This window comes from Schistocerca americana, chromosome 1, assembly GCF_021461395.2.
Source record: "Schistocerca americana isolate TAMUIC-IGC-003095 chromosome 1, iqSchAmer2.1, whole genome shotgun sequence".
NCBI classification, from domain to species: domain Eukaryota; kingdom Metazoa; phylum Arthropoda; class Insecta; order Orthoptera; family Acrididae; genus Schistocerca; species Schistocerca americana.
In genome coordinates this window covers 695054127-695068223 of record NC_060119.1, presented here as the reverse complement: position 1 = coordinate 695068223, position 14097 = coordinate 695054127, and the positions used below count along the sequence as shown (strand labels likewise).

Here is a 14097-nt window from a genome sequence, read left to right as displayed (position 1 = left end):
TGGCAAGAAAAGCGTTTCTGAAGAAGAAAAATTTGTTAACATCGAGTATAGATTTCAATGTCAGGAAGTCGTTTCTGAAAGTATTTGTATGGAGTGTAGCCATGTATGGAAGTGAAACGTGGACGATAAATAGTTTAGACAAGAAGAGAATAGAAGCTTTCGATATGTGGTGCTACAGAAGAATGCTGAAGATTATATGGGTAGATCACATAACTAATGAGGAGGTATTGAATAGAATTGGGGAGAAGAGGAGCTTGTGGCACAACTTGACTAGAAGAAGGGATCGGTTGGTAGGACATGTTCTGAGACATCGAGGGATCACCAATTTAGTATTGGAGGGAAGCGTGGAGGGTAAAAATCGTAGAGGGAGACCAAGAGATGAATACACTAAGCAGATTCAGAAGGATGTAGGCTGCAGTAGGTACTGGGAGATGAAGAAGCTTGCACAGGATAGAGTAGCATGGAGAGCTGCATCAAACCAGTCTCACGACTGAAAACCACAACAACAACAGCTCATTATCGAAACAAATTGATGTTATCAAGGCACTTTTACCCTAGCTCATGTAATATGTGATCGTATTACTAATTAAATCAGCTGAACACTCAAACCTAGACAAACTTTAAATTCATATCCATGGGTGGTTACGTCTCCACTTGAGCTAAATAGTTAAATCTTATTTTGTGATAGTAGCTTCCTTTTTTTTTACGATAAATAAAGTGTTTCTTGTTTTTAGTTCACATGCTCATCCCTGTTTCTACAACAACTGTAGAGCTTTTTTATGACACTCAATTCGTTTTCTTTCTAATAAATGTTTCTTGTATTAATCTGTGACCGGACATCAGATGCAAATCCTAGGGTATCCACCTAAAAAAAATTTAAAAAAATAAAAAAAATTGTTTAAGGTGTTAATGTCTTTACACATACCAATTCAAAATGTCTCCGTTAACTTTCGGAGTCTACTGAAGCTTAAATGGTAAGAAAATGGAAAAGAATTCTAGAAATTAAAAGCTATGTTCGACACAGGACAGTTTTCAGTTGCTTGTGTGTCTGCCCACGTGCATGGGATTGCGGCCAGCCGCCTTCAGACAACATGCCAGACAAGAGAAAGTGCAACTGGCAGGATGGCTGATGCTAGCAAAAAAATCCGAAATGGATCGAGACTTCACGGAAGTAACCACCAAACCACAGAAATTTGAGTGAGGCAAAGTACAAAGGCAAGAAGACCCTCCACTAAAAAAAAAGAAAAACAAAACAGGGACTATCTTCGTGGGTGTGAGCGGAAACGACTCATGTAAACAGCATCCCACTTATACTCACAGTGGGCTAGCCATTGTCTGTAGGCCTGTGTTTACGTTCGTACTAATAAGTGAAATACTGGTAATTGCGAGCGTTCACTACTATTTTATGTTGTGTAAAACATCACACGGTCAGAATCGTGGGAATTTCCTTCTATTACAGTTCATAAATCAGTTGCATGCTGGATTGGGAGTGTGGGTGGGGGACGGAACACAGACAAAATATGACCCCCCCCCGCCAATCGAACGCTGAATCCGGGCCTGCTGGGCATCGTAGTGGTATTTTGATTTTTTTTTTTTTTTTTTTTTTTTTTTTTTTTTCAGTGCACAGAATTCTCTCAGTCAAAACTGCCTGTTTCATTTAAGATTCAAAGCACGGCCGAAAACATAGCGTTATAGTCGACATGTTGGTTACACAGTCTGATGCATTACGTCACAGGTCAAACGGAACGCGTAATGCCGCAATCTCCTCTTTATTTTCGAAAATTCGTCTCCAGTGACTGCAATGTCAACAGGGACCTAGCCGCGTGGAGTGGCTGCGCGGTTAAAGGCGCCATGTGGCGGTTTGCGCGGCCGCTCCCGCCGGAGGTTCGAGTCCTCCCTCGAGCATGGGCGTGTGTGTTGTTCTTAGCATAGGTTAGATTAAGTTAGTTTAAGTAGTGTGTAAGTCTAGGGACCGATGACCTCAGCAGTTTGGTCCCTTAGGAATTCACACACATTTTACAGGACCCTAAGACAGACTAAATTGCAAGTTCTACTCAATGAAAGCTAACCAGCCACGTGAAACTCATCGAACGAGAGACTGTAACTAGATCCAAATGTCTTTCCAATGCTGAGAAGCCTGGTATTGATTTTCCTAGTTTCGCACTATAACCTAATGACATGTAAGATGATTCAGTGGTGCTGACTGCTGATTCCTTCACCGAACATTATACGCACACGACGGTGTTAAGGTGTTACCTGGCAGCAGTCGCGGAAGCAGAGTTCAGTTCTCTGTGGGTGTGGGGGTGGGCTTGAGTCCCAAAATATTATTTGTCATCACTTTTAATGTGTCATCGATGTTTATTATTATCTTAATAACAACAATATTATATACAAAATGTTTAATGAAATAATAAAAAATTATTTAATTATATATACACTGACGAAAAAACCGCAACATCAAAAAATAATTATTGAGGACTAATAAAATTTTGGGAATACATTAATCTAGGTAACACTGCAATATCACAGGTTCATGTAAGCGCGAGGTAAGCCAGTGCAAATGTGAAATGCTGGTACACTAACAACCAGTGTAACCGCCAGAATGTTGAATGTAAGCATGCAATATGTGCATGGAATATGTCGTGCCGCCTGTCAATTTGTGGAATGGAGTTTCATGCCTTTTGCAACTGGTCCGTTACTACAGGGTCGGTTAATGCTGATTGTGGATGACGTTAGAGTTGTCCTCCAATGATGTTCCATACGTGCTCGACTGGAGGTAGATTTATTGATCGAGTAGGCCAAGGCAACTGTAGAGCATCTTGGGTTACAAAAGCGGTAGGGGAGAGCGTTATCCTGTTGGGAAAAAACCACTGGAATGGTGTTCGTGAATGGAAGCACATCATGTCGAATATCAGACGGTACAAATTTGAACTTAGGGTGCGTGGAATAACCACGAGAGTGCTCTTCCTGGCATACGAAATCGCACCCCCACACGACCATCACTGCCACCCAGGCAGAACCAGCTTTCATCAGAAAACACAACAGACCTCCACACTGTCTACAATGAGCCCTTGACTGACACCACTGAAGTCGCAAATGGCGGTGTTTTGGGGTCAGTGGAACGCACGCCACAGGGCATCTGACTCGGAGCTGTCCTTGAAGTAACCGATTTGTAACAGTTTGTTGTGTCAATGTGGTGCCAACTGCTGCTCACATTGCTGCTACAGATGCAGTAAGATTCACAAGAGCCATATGCCGAACACGATAGTCTTCCCTTTCAATAATGCGGGTAGCCGTCCGGAGCTCGGTCATCTTGTGACTATACATCCTCGTGACCACTGCTGGCAGCAGTCATGTACGGAGGCTACATTCCTGCCAAGTCTTTTTGCAGTGTCTCAAAAGGAACATCCAGCTTCTTGTAGCCCTATTGCATGACCTTGTTCAAATTCAGTAACATGTTGATAATGGCGTCTTTTTCGCCTTTAAGGCATTCTTAACTAACATTAACTTACCACGTCCAGTCTCAAAGATAACTAACCCTCACGACCGATACAGTGTGTATTTAAAGCAAACCTGATTTGCATCCTCATAGTGACGCTACTAGCACCACTCTTATACAACCGGCGCGAAATCTGAATAGACGTCATCTTTCAGATGTAGAAACACTCCTACCAACTTTATTTTATGTTGCACAATTTTTTCTTGGTGTTGCAATATTTTTTCTGTCAGTTTATATTAGCTTTTTTGCTGCAGCTTCGCTTGAATTAGCATTTGACACATATAGTGCAGACATCTCCTTTCCCTCCCTCCCTGTGTTCACCTGTTCCTCCTTCATATCTATCTGACCACCTCATACTTCCAATTCTATATGTCCATCTTCTTCTCCTCACTCTGTGTCTCCATCTCGTCCTCCCCTCTCTCTTTGCCCATCTCCTCCACACCTCCCTACAACCACATCTTGTTCCCCTTCACCTGTCGCTACCTGGACAGCAACATGCTTGATCCCCTCTCCCTGTCTCTCTGCTCATACCATCCAACCCCTCTCTGTCCACCTCCTCCTCTCCCTTTTCTCTGTCCACCTCATCCTCCCACTCTCTCGCTATTCACCTTCTCCCTCCATCTCTTTGCTCAGCAGTGTCTGTTTGTACATGTAGCAGCTGGAAAGGAGGTCAGTAAAGCAGGCCTTTACTACTCCCACACAGTACATCTGTTGTGCGCAGCAGCCTACATGTTGGGAGCTGGAAAACTGTCTCTTGCCCCTAATATCTTGCGCTGCACTTCAAAGCAGGGCGGTAAGGCAGGTCTACAATGTCTGCCAAAGTCAACTTATTGTGCTGGGCAGTTTATACGTCTATATGCCAGGGTTGAAAAAAAAAAAAAAAATGTTTTTGCCCGTATCTCTGCTCCTACTGGAACTGGGGGCTACAGACATACAGAACTGATACTTATGAGGCCTGCTGTTTCTGTGTCAAATTTGACAAAAATCGATACAGGGGTTTGCGAGGAGATCCTGGACCTATGCATATACACTCTGCTTTGTATATCATTTCAATACAATGACTGCATTACTTCACATAAATTCCCAGAAATTTCAATTCAGAAAAATACACTATTTCCTCTAAAAATTTGAGAAGTATTTGTGTCATGCTATTTATTTCAGACCTTTAAGAGCCTCAAACTCTTGCATCTTTGACAAAATCTTGCCTTTTCTTAACTTTCTGTGGTTTTCCAGTTGTACCTGCAGACACATGAACCGTTCTAGGTTGGTTGTTAAAAGCATTTACTGTCAGTCTGTGAACACAGACCTTTTCCTGGCTCGAATTTTCTCTGTAGGTGTCAGGTCGCAATCCCAGCCACATTTGTATGTCCTTATACACGCAACTGCAAACTATCCTGTGTTAAATACAGCTTGTATGGGAAACTTCTAGAATTCCTGGTCATTTTCGTAATTCTTAGATTTCATGCCACTTTATTCATTGAAAGCTATCTGACAAATACGGAAACTGATGTACGTAAAAATATAAGGTGTTTAAAAAAAATTATCTGATTTCAAAACTCCACATTTATTCATAAAAACAATCTACAAGAATGGGAAGAATTATAAAATACTTTAAAAATCTTAAAGTCTTAGCTATGCTATTAAAAATGTTTTATGTGTCCACCAGCAACAGCAGGAACAACTGCAGACGATACCTAAGTTCGTCATAAACTTTACGCGATGTCTCTATTTTATAGAAGTTATTGGCGGTTGTTACTCTGTTTTTCACTTGTGTGTCACGAGGTGAAGGGGAGATGAAACGCTTTCCTTCGCTTATCTCCACAAGAGAAAATCGCATGGGATCATATCTGGAGATACTGGAGGACAAGAATGAAGGCCGTGTCTCGGGGTCCCGTGCATCCTATCGAGCGTTGAGACGGTGTCATTGAGCAGCTGACGTACGTTGTTGCACCAGTGTGGTGTAGCCCCATCCCGTTGGCAAATGAAGTTATCGGAATCCTCCTGAAATTGTGGAACAAGCCAGTTCTTCAGCACTTGAAGACAGCTCAATGCTGGATAGGGTGCATGGTTCCCCGAGACACTGCCCTGCATTCTTGCCCTTCAAGATCACCACGCATGACCCCATGCGATTTTTTTTTTTTTTTTTTGTGGGGATATGTGAAGGAAAGTGTGTTCATCTCCTCTTTATGTCGTGATACAGAAGAAGTGAAGAGCAGAATAACAGCGGTCACAACTTCTGTAAAAGCAAATGCATTGTGTGAAGTTTATGACGAATTTAGCTAGTCTACATGTCGTCCGTGCTGTTGCTGGTAGACACACAGAGCATTTGTAATAGTATACATTAAACTTTAAAATTTTGTGAGTATTTTTCAACTCATTCCATGTTTGTGGTACTTTTTATCAAAAAATACGGAGTTTTGAAATCAGATCATTCTTTCTGAAACACCCTGTATAAACGCTTTTACTACAAGTTTGTCTTCGGTTCAGAACCACGAGATAACTTTGTAACGCAGAAAACTAAAGATCGTAGTGTCGTTCGGAACGGCTACATTTGTCCATTGAATGTAGGTAGAGATATTTCCGCGTCAGAGTCATTGGCGGCAAGGCCAATGCTGCGGGAGCTGCGACCGTTATTTTTGGGTTGGGCGTCACGACGCCGTCGCCTTCACTGAGCACGGATTCCTGACGTCACGAGTTACATGCACCACGCATCATTTCTGTGACTGCAACATCATCTTCTCCTGATTTCAGATCTCTTCCTAAATTAGTTAAGATATCTACAGTATTCGTGCAGCATTTCAGCCACATACGCCATAAACAAGTGTGAACAGGACTGTCTTTTCTACTGAATTGTACTACATTACACCGGTGACAAAGAAACTCTTGAGAGCGGCATTATTTACCTGCGTTGCACCTGTTGTTATGTAGCACGGTTGCTCTGAATCATACGGCTGAAACGCAACGGTGGAACCAATTAAGAAGTCCCGTAGTTGAGTCTGGGAAGCTGGCTAAAAATAATCACATTGATCTGCATTTTAGAAGCTCCAGTTCTCTCTCAAATCCCAGTTCCCATTGTTCCCTTCGTGCAGTTTATGAAGGAGACATGTCCCCTTTAACCCTCTTATTTTTATTCAAGCATTTTTTTTTTTTTTTTTCAATTTAGAACAGTGACCAGAAGTAGTGGGCAGTTACCCAACCTTATTTCGGCAGTATCTATTTTATTTGAATTCTGTAACCGGATTCCCTTACCGTCACCGCAGTTGTTAATTATATTGAGAGAGGACAGCCATGTGCAACTTTGTTTAAACTTTGTTCAGCGTATGTTCGTGTTTTACTAGTTGTACACTGTGTTTACACTGTGTTCTGAGACCATGTTGTGAACTTAGAAGATAGGAGTGTGAACTTAGCCTATAGGAGAGTAGACAACCTTATAAAAACTACACTCATGCAGTCCAGTCTACCAGACGAAAAGTCTGGCTTATCTATGCATGCACACGTTGTGCCACATGTTAGAATTTATAGCGTTCCAATCGCGTAATAGATCACGGGAATAATGACTGCTTAAATGTAACTACGTGCAATGTAATTAATATTGTCCTCGTGGCCCGGCAAGGAAGTGATACGTAGATGTCTCAAGTACACTACTGTCCATTAAAATTGCTACATCACGAATATGACGTGCTACAGACGCAAAATTTAAACGACAGGAAGAAGATGCTGTGATATGCAAATGATTAGCTCTTCAGAGCATTCACGCAACGTTGGCGCCGGTGGCGACACCTACAACGTGCTGACAAGAGGAAAGTGTCCAACCGATTTCTCATACACAAACAGCAGTTGACCGGCGTTACCTGGTGAAACATTTTTGTGATGCCTCGTGTAAGGAGGAGAAATGCGTACCATCACGTTTCCGACTTTCATAAAGGTCGGATTGTAGGCTATCGCGATTGCTGTTTATCGTATCGCGACATTGCTGTTCACGTTGATCGAGATCCAATGACTGTTAGCAGAATATGGAATCGGTGGGTTCAGGAGGGTAATACGGAACGCCGTTCTGGATCCCAACGGCCTCGTATCACTAGCAGTCGATATGACAGGCATCTTATCCGCATGGCTGTAACGGATCGTGCAGCCACGTCTCGATCCCTGAGTCAACAGATGGGGACGTTTGCACGACAACAACCATCTGCACGAACAGTTCGACGATGTTTGCAGCAACATGGACTATCAGCTCGGAGACCATGGCTGCGGTTACACTTGATGCTGCATCACAGACAGGAGCGCCTGAGATGGTGTACTCAACGACGAACCTGGGTGAACGAATAGCAAAACGTCATTTTTTCGGATGAATCCAGGTTCTGTTTACAGCATCATGATGGTGGCATCCGTATTTGGCGACATCGCGGTGAACGCACATTGGAAGCGTGTATTCGTCATCGCCATACTGGCGTATCACCCGGCGTGTTGTTATGGGGTATCATTGGTTACACGTCTCGGTCACCTCTTGTTCGCATTGAGGGCACTTTGAACAGTGTAAGTTCCATTTCAGATGTGTTACGACCCGTGGCTCTACCCTTCATTCGATCCCTGCGAAACCCTACATTTCAGCAGGATAATGCACGACCGCATGTTGCAGATCCTGTACGGGCCTTTCTGGATACAGAAAACGTTCGACTGCTGCCCTGGCCAGCACATTCTCTAGATCTCTCACCAATTGAAAACGTCTGGTCAATGGTGGCCGAGCAACTGGCTCGTCACAATACGCCAGTCACTACTCTTGTGTTGAAGCTGCATGGGCAGCTGTAACTGTACACGCCATCCAAGCTCTGTTTGACTCACTGTCCAGGCGTATCAAGGCCGATATTACGTCCAGAGGTGGGGAGCCCATGTGATATTTCCATTTCAAATATATGCTAGTTTTTAGACCCAGTTGTTTGTATGAGATGATTGGTGTTACGGCGTAAAGCCAAGCGCCGGCACGCCAGTCGGGAACGATAGAGAAGAGATGGCTGTGAGAAGACGTTAGCCAATCACACGCTGACAGACCCCTCTCCAGGACGACAACGCGACAGTAGCGGCCCCTATGTGAAGAGGGCACAAGCGCCGCGACCGACTGGTCACGGGCCAGTTGAAAAGTGGATTCAAGATTGGCAAGATCTATAGTAGCATCGACACTTGTTACTTTGCTTGTACTATCTATATAGCAGCGACTTAGGATTGTTTGTACTGAAGAACATTGCTTATTTTGCATGTCGCCCTTTGCTTGCGACACATCTGTGTAATTGACAAAGTTAAGTATTGTGATCCTATCCTTTTGGAATAAAACTCATTAATAAGATTAGTTTGCATTGTTTGTCTAGCGAACCGAGTACGTAGGATTCCTAGACTCCTCATATTCGACGACGAACACAGAGACACAAAAATTGGTCTCAAGCGTGACTAATTATGTAATGTTATGGTCATAGGATACAACTTTTCTGCACTTGGTAAAGCGCACAGTGTTACGTCCACCTTCTTATATCGCACGTTTTGCGTCGCGCGCTGTGTTATTGGAGTATACCAGTTATAACTTTTTGCAATACGTATCATTCTTTTGCAGAGAAATACCACAAAACAATAAGCTGAAATTACATTCTGAACATACTTCGACTCAGACAGTTCCAGTAGACTAGTGTCTTTCCATACAGACATTTCACTTTATCAGGCCATACAATATTTTCATGAAACAACATCATGTGCTTAACTGTTCTCACTTTCACCAGAAAACCTGTAAGAAGACTCACTTTTTTTCTCTAAAATACATCAAACGTCCTGTGAAAAGAAGCCACTTTTATTGTCTTTCTCTTTTTGTATTTGTTTCCCAAAGCTAGTGTGCATCTCCAACACAATATAATTTCTCCTTCAATTTGAATGCTTTCCAAGAGTTTCAATAAAGCTAAACAGTCAGGAACAGTATACACTGTGGTCTATGAAAGAAGAAAGATTAGAATTTACATAACCATAGAAGACGAGGTCGTTAGAGCCCTAGCTCGAACTGGAGGAAGAAATCAGCCGCTTTTACCATCCCGGCATCTTACTGAAGACATTTAGGGAGCCTATGGAAAACCTGAATCTGACATGAACCGTTTTCTCCTGAATCTGAGTCCAGTGTGCTAAGCACTGTGCCACTCCTTTTGGTTTGTGATCAAAGGATTTCGTTCAGCTGTTTCCAGGTGTCGAGCGACAAGCTAGCAAGACTGATTTTAGTACGGCTCAAGAGTGCGAACTATTCTGCAGTCAGAATCGGAGAAGTGACGCAAAGAAGAAGCTGACATTTAATTCACGAAAGATACTGACTTCAAGAGCATCGCGTTCAATTATTTCATATCCATAAGCGTTGATCAGTTCAAAATTTATTAACAAAAAACTAACCAACGCATTCTTCTCTCCTGGCTATGCAGTAACGTTAGCATTCTTTATATTTTTGGAACAATTCCAGTAATGCGTTTCTGAGAATTACTCACAGCTTTTTTCTAAAAAATTTTTTGTCGCGCGGGATTAGCCGAGCGGTCTTAGGCGCTGCAGTCATGGACTGTGCGGCTGATCCATAGGAGGTTCGAGTCCTCCCTCGGGCATGGGTGTGTGTGTTTGTCCTTAGGATAATTTAGGTTAACTAGTGTGTAAGCTTAGGGACTGATGACCTTAGCAGTTAAGTCCCATAAGATTTCACACACATTTGAACATTTTTTAAAATTTTTCTTAATTTTATATTACACTGCCAACACGCTTGTCATAGTAAGGGGTATCTAAACAGTCCCCCCCCCCCTCCCCCTCACCACACCTTCCGGCGGCAAACAATGAAGGTGCCGAATGGTATCCAGTGATAGATTGCCCAAGCATCTTGCACCTCTCGCTGCATTTCGGCAATGGTTCTCTCAGACTCTGCGGAAAGAGCAAGTTCCTTCATCATGCCCCATATACATTCAATTCGTAAGAGCCCTGGTGAACTTAGTGACCAGGGCAGTTGTACGTTCCGCCGTAGCAGTCGTACGTGGACGTGCAGTGTCCTGCTGGAAAAGCCTGTCACCGTCCTGTCGAAGAAATGGCAATAGCTCGGGGATAATGGCGTCTGCAATGTAGCGTGCATTACATCTACGTGGTTCCTTTTGTATTCACAATAAAGTGCCTGGCAGAGGGTTCAATGAACACCTTCATGCTGTCTCTCTACCATTCCACTCCCGAACGGCACGCGTGAAAAACGAGCACTTAAATTTTTCTGTGCGAGCCCTGATTTCTCTTATTTTATCGTGATAATCATTTCTCCCTATGTAGGTGGGTGCCAACAGAATGTTTTCGCAATCGGAGGAGAAAACTGGTGATCGAAATTTCACGAGAAGATCCCGTCGCAACGAAAAACGCCTTTGTTTTAATGATTGTCACTCCAATTCACGTATCATGTCTGTGACACTATCTCCCCTATTTCGCGATAATACAAAACGAGCTGCACTTCTTTGTACCTTTTCGATGCCATCCGTCAGTCCCACCTGATGCGGATCCCTCACCGCACAGCAATACCCCACAATAGGGCGGACAAGCGTAGTGTAAGCAGTCTCTTTGGTAGACCTGTTGCACCTTCTAAGTGTTCTGCCAATGAATCGCAGTCTACCCACAATACTATATAGTGATCCTTCCAATTTAGGTTATTTATAATTGTAATCCGTAAGTATTTAGTTGAATTTACAGCCCTCAGATTTGTGTGACTTACCGCGTAATCGAAATTTAGCCGATTTCTTTTAGTAATCATGTGAATAACTTCACACTTTTCTTTATTCAGGGACAACTGCCACTTTTCGCACCATACAGATATATTATCTGAATCATTTTGCAAGTCGTTTTGATCATCTGATGACTTTAAAAGACGGTAAATGAAAGCATCATCTGCAACCAATCTAAGACGGCTACTCAGATTGTCTCCTAAGTCGTTAATATAGATCAGGAACAAGAGAGGGCCTATAACACTTCCCTGGGGAACGCCGGATATTACTTCTGTTTTACTCGATGACTTTCCGTCTATTACTACGAACTGTGACCGTTCTGACAGGAAATCACGAATCATGTCGCACAATTGAGGCGATATTCCATAGGCACGCAGTTAGGTTAGAAGACGCTTGTGAGGAACGGTGTCGAAAGCGTTCTGGAAATCTAATAATATGGAGTCAATTTGACATCCCCTGTCGATAGCACTGTTTACTTTACCCTGCAAATATACCAAATATTATGGTAAGTTGTAACTGACCGCTCTCTCTCCCCTCCCCTCCTCCCGCCCCCACATACCCACACCATGTAGCCTCGGACGGGACTTCTAGTGCACACTACACTCTTCAGTCAACTCCTTCACGATACCAGATAAGCCATGCTTGGCGCTGCCGTGGTGCCAGCGGTAACCTGGCCAGAAGCACACGTGTGTGACCTTAATCCTACTGCAAGCAGATTGTTCCCAGTGCTCTCTGATGACACAGCAAGTGCCACACGTGCCCGGCTTTCGTCGCTGTATGATGTTCAATCGACGTGCGCTGCTCGCACAACGCGTCGATCTTCACGTACGCCTGTACCACACGGATGTCCAGAACCTGGTCTACCAGTGTGGGAATGTTCCACAGACCACTGCTGAAAGCAGCGACAAACTGCCCATGCATTGTGACCAAAACGTGCAACAATCCACCGATACGTCCATCGAGCTTCCCGCAGGCCCCAATGCTCCTGTTCGTACGGCTGAAGCTGTTCATCAGTAGTACGTACTCGTCGGTGGGGTACCCCAAAATGAATGTTGCAAACACTGCCTGCAGAGTCAAAACACAGGGTGCACAGGCAGGCATTCTGAGCGCCCTCTGATTGCCAATTTTCGTGACAAACGAATCATTAACACCAAAATCTCTCATTATGCATATGTTGTACCCTGGTGCCACTGACCGCAGTCCTTGAGGTGGCTGCACGTATCCTTTTTTTTTTTTTTTTCTCTCAGCAGTGTAATTCGCCAACGGCCTTGCCGCAGTTGTAACACCGGTTCCCGTCAGATCACCGAAGTTAAGCGCTGTCGGGCGTGGCCGGCACTTGGGTGGGTGACCATCCGGGTCGCCATGTGCTGTTGCCGTTTTTCGGGGTGCACTCAGCCTCGTGATGGCAACTGAGGAGCTACTCGACCGAATAGTAGCGGCTCTGGTCAAAGGAAACCATCATAACGACCAAGAGAGCGGTGTGCTGACCACACGCTCCTCCTATCCGCATCCTCATCTGAGGATGACACGGCGGTCGGATGGTCCCGATGGGCCACTTGTGGCCTGACGACGGAATGCTGTGCAGTGTAATTCGAAATCAGAGTCATTCTGAGCTTGTCTTCAGAATGAAACAACACTTAAGACCAAGAGGATTGAGTGCCATAACGTGGTAACATCCAATTTCGGTTCTCTTAGAGCGCAAGCCTCTTTATTCGTATAACGCCTCAGGCGAATTCATCACGAGTAGGCTGAGAGTGCCAACAAGTCCCATCACTTCAATGTTTCGCAAGATCAATGATGGCAGCAAGGCAGATTGCCGAAACATTGCAACGCCAATGACCCATTTGCACTAAAAATGCAGATTCAGATGCGAAATCGTGAATCGCAGCCGTTAGCTTTGTGTTTAAACAACTGTCTTTTATTTTGGTTAAATAATATAAGCTTCAATGTTACAATCCTCAGTGTCAACTTCTATATGTAAATTGGTTTCACAGCGCCTGTTCTGATAAGAGGTTAATTTTTTACAATGAAGTAAGAAAGTGTGATCGTGTACTGAAGTTCACTTTGTTAGGAACCGCACAGACAATTAAACAGCGATCGTCGGCAACCTTAGCACCTTCTACACAGGTATCACTTTTGTTGTTGACGATCATTCACACCGAGGTTCTTCATCGTTGTTTGTAACTTTTCCACGAATGATTTACAAAAGCTGAAGGAAACATTCAAAAATGGTTCAAATGGCTCTGAGCACTATGGGACTTAACTTCTGAGGTCATCAGTCCCCTAGAACTTAGAACTACTTAAACCTAACTAACCTAAGGACATCACACACATCCATGCCCGGCCAGGATTCGAACCTGCGACCGTAGCGGTCGCGCGGTTCCAGACTGTAGCACCTAGAACCGCTCGGCCACCACGGCCAGCTTGAAACATTCAATAAGTACACTACAAGGGTGTACAATAAGTAATGCAACACATTTGTTCTCAGCTAATTTCACGTGCGGTTAAAGGCGCTGCAGTCTGGAACCGCAAGGCCGCTACGGTCGCAGGTTCGAATCCTGCCTCGGGCATGGATGTTTGTGACGTCCTTAGGTTAGTTAGGTTTAACTAGTTCTAAGCTCTAGGGGACTAATGACCTCAGCAGTTGAGTCCCATGGTGCTCAGAGCCATTTTTTCAGCTAATTTCAGTTGAAAACATGCGGAATTTGTTGTGTGACATCGTGGTATAGTCCCGCTTCAGTTCCTATAGTTTCATGAAGCGCCGATATGTGTCGGCGCTATACGTAGCCTTCAAAATGGCCCCTGTAACGTAGCATTCCAAGCAGAAAGGTTTCATTAAGTTTC

At 43.9% G+C, this 14097-nt stretch overlaps 1 protein-coding gene and 1 pseudogene across 1 annotated transcript in view; one reads left to right on the top strand and one right to left on the bottom strand.

The window, feature by feature from the left end:
- Positions 1–14097, bottom strand: part of LOC124609405 — a 501321-nt gene that overhangs the window by 472858 nt on the left and 14366 nt on the right. The gene's annotated exons all lie outside the window — the stretch shown is intronic.
- On the top strand, positions 12512–12629 carry LOC124558432 (annotated as a pseudogene).